This window comes from Crinia signifera, chromosome 4 (assembly GCF_055691185.1).
Source record: "Crinia signifera chromosome 4, ASM5569118v1, whole genome shotgun sequence".
NCBI classification, from domain to species: Eukaryota; Metazoa; Chordata; class Amphibia; order Anura; family Myobatrachidae; genus Crinia; species Crinia signifera.
Genome location: NC_139220.1, coordinates 186,852,726 through 186,856,258, shown reverse-complemented (window position 1 = coordinate 186,856,258; position 3,533 = coordinate 186,852,726).

The following is a 3,533-nucleotide window of genomic DNA, read 5'->3' as shown; positions in this document are numbered from 1 at the left end:
TTTTAGGGCCAATGAGAGGACGTGAACCTGCCTATCATATGGTAGTACTGCTCTCTAGTGGATATAAATGGAAATGTTAGTCTCTATAATCCTGCATTATTTTTTTAGAGCCCCAAAATAGCTTCTTGCCTGAAAATAACTAATTTGAAAGTAAATAAATCATTAGTGGGCATATTGTAAAACAGGTTTGGAGAAAAACAGAACATGAGTGTGAATACCTTTGCCAAGTACAGTGTTGGCGGAAGTGTTCCAGAGACCTAGTAATCTAGGCTTCCACATGTGGCACAAATGAACAATGATCCTGGTTCTTGACAGCAGGTAGAACCCGTCTAGCCAGTATGGTGCAGCAGACAAGATCTCTTTGTACTAGCATATGCTTGGTGCACTACAACAACTTCATGTAATCTTACATTCTTAGCAACTGAAGATTTTAATGGACCAAGGGATTTATATTGTGCCCTGCACTATTTCTGTGCTCAATTAAAATAAGATATTTAAAATAATAATGTGTCTGACTGCTATTTAAAAAGGTAATAATAATCTCTGCTGAGTATTAAATCAGGGAATGGGTTAAAACTGGAACCGGACAGGACCCCATAAAGCCGGACCAGACAGGCTTTATTAATCAAACTGTGCCATTCTGGAGCTTGTAGTGTGCCATCCGAGTGCCGGCCACGGTTGTGATGCAGGACAGTCCCAAAAAAGAGAATATCCCATGAACAGGGTTGCCTACCCTCCCGCATTCAGCGGGAGGCTCCCGGTTTTTACCGGAACCTCCCGCTGCCCTGCGAAGCCCCCTTATCCTCCCAGATTTTGCTAGTGCCTTACCAAAATTCCGAATTGCGCATGTGTGTAAAAAGCACGGCAGGATGAGCCACAGTGCGCGACATTGCGATAATTAAAAGCCGTCCACCGTGTGATTATTATGGGTAGCGATGGCCGTTCTGCATGCACTACACAGCACACCCGCAAGGATCGGAGAGCGGAGGTTCGGCCGCTGGTGTGCTGGGCCAGGTCAGCAGACACCAGAGGCAGCGTACTTCAAAGCCGCTCTTCCACTCTGCTGAACCTCCTGTCACACTGACAGGCAGCAGCTGAGCATCATCATCTCTTCTCCCTGCCGATCCCTGGTGCTGCTACTGTCAGTACTGCTGTAGACATGAAGTACATCTACAGCACACGATTTAAGGCCAGGCTCCCACTGCATGGAGTGGGTAAGTTTGTTTTACAGAAAGTTTCCCCTTCATTTCTAACTAATAGCTTATTTTACTTATGTCCTCCTTCTAAAATCTCTGCACCTGCTTTATGTGCCTGTCTCTTTCTTTCTGTGGGCATTATTTTTCTAAGGGGCAGTACTATAGTCTGTGGGCATTATGTGTCTAAGGGGCAGTACTATAGTCTGTGGGCATTATGTGTCTAAGGAGACACGAGAATCACCCCAGGTGATAAAGGCGCTTAAGGGGTGGGCTATTCAGGTGGGCTGCTCACACAGAGTTGTCAGAGTCCCCTGACAACAGGATAAGCAAAAAGAAAAGGGTTTGTGGAGCGCTCAAAATGATTAATAATATAATATGAATTAATTTGAAATGATCAAGTGGGTATTACATGAAAGTACAAATTCATTTAATTATTCACATAAAATAATAATACATTGTTAAAAAATAGTATAATGGATAAAAATTAATATTGCACTAGTGTGTTGTACTCAGTAACATACAGTAAACCACTTAAAAAGGACAATGGATACTTAAGTGAGTCCCGCTTGTTCCAATAGTATACTCTCCTCCCGAGGGATATTGGTGGTTCCCACAGATGACAAAGGGAATTAGGGTGATCCGGATTGGACTGGTGTTAGGGTATCCGTATATCCTGCTGGAGACCTTGATTATGATCCAGTGGTGGGCAAGAGATGGAATGGTACTTATGTAATATCTGGGCTCCCGTTTTTCTTATGAGACTGCGTCCCCTCGCGGGGCTCGCTGCGCTCGCCACGCTTCGGGCACGGTGGCTCGCTGCGCTCGCCACACTATATAAAATCAACTCCATGCGTATTTGGATAGTAGGGGTATGAAAAAATGGGGTGTATTTAACATGGGAGCCCAGATAATACATAAGTACCGATGGAATACCTCACTTCTCGGATAGTCTCCAAAGATTGGGCAGGTGGTGACCCAAATTTGTAGATCCAGTTATGGGGGCTCCAGATGGAGTGAATGGGGGTAGTCCGTGGGGGGATGGGAGGAGTAGCTGGTTCAAGGGGGTATTGGGATAGGGTCCAGAGTCCAAATGGTAGTGGTTTGGCCTAACTGTGATATCTGTGTTACCAGAGTTAGGTCCACTTGAAAAAGGGGACTTTTGTAAGAATTTACAGTTTGCATCCCTTTCTCTGAATCCATCCAGGTGACACAGCTCAACCATTAGATGTAGGAGGGTCCGCAGGAGCCAAGCACCTATGCTAAGTATTTGAGAGAGGCAGTCTCCTCCCTTCTGCATCCCAGCATACCTCAGTTCAACTTCCAGAGCACACTAGGATACATTACTCAGTACAACGCCTGATTAATATGCACAATCAAATAATACCAAATAACATGACAAAACACATGAAACGGTATAACTTATGCCCCTTTCCCACTGCAGCCTTAAAACGGTATATTGCCGATTTTTGAGGGCAAAATACCGTTTAAGGCTGCAGTGGGAAAGCGCCAGAGTTGAAATACCGTTTAAAGTTAAACGGTATTTCAACCCGTTTTCCAAGCAGGGTTTTAGCCGGTAATCTACCGTTTAAGAGGCAATGGGAATGCATCTTAAACGGTTTTACCAGCAGATGCAGCGAGGATGGCTCATATTTGAGCCATCCTCGCTGAATGTGTATACAGCAGCCGGGCTGAAAGATGCGTGGCTTTCAGTCCAGCTGTCTGCTCCCTCCCTTGCCACCCCCCTCCCCGCCCGCAGCGTCATATACTCACCACTGCTCACCGGCGCCGTCCCGCTGTCGCTCACCGGCACTGTCCCGCTGTTACTCACCGCCCGGCAGTCCTGCTCCCCCGCCCGGCCACACAAGCTGTTCGCCCCGCCCCCCAGGCTTGCTCGCCCCGCCCCCCGCCTGCTGAACACGGAGATTATTTATCAGCCTGATTATTTATCAGCCAGTAATATATACATTGCTGGCACAGGCCAGCAATGTATATATTACTAGCACCACTGCACACCAATGATTATTTATCAGCCAGTAATATATACATTGCTGGCACAGGCCAGCAATGTATATATTACTAGCACCACTGCACACCAATGATTATTAAGCAGCCAGTAATATATACATTGCTGGCACAGGCCAGCAATGTATATATTACTAGCACCACTGCACACCAATGATTATTTATCAGCCAGTAATATATACTTTGCTGGCACAGGCCAGCAATGTATATATTACTAGCACCACTGCACACCAATGATTATTTATCAGCCAGTAATATATACATTGCTGGCACAGACCAGCAATGTATATATTACTAGCACCACTGCACACCAAT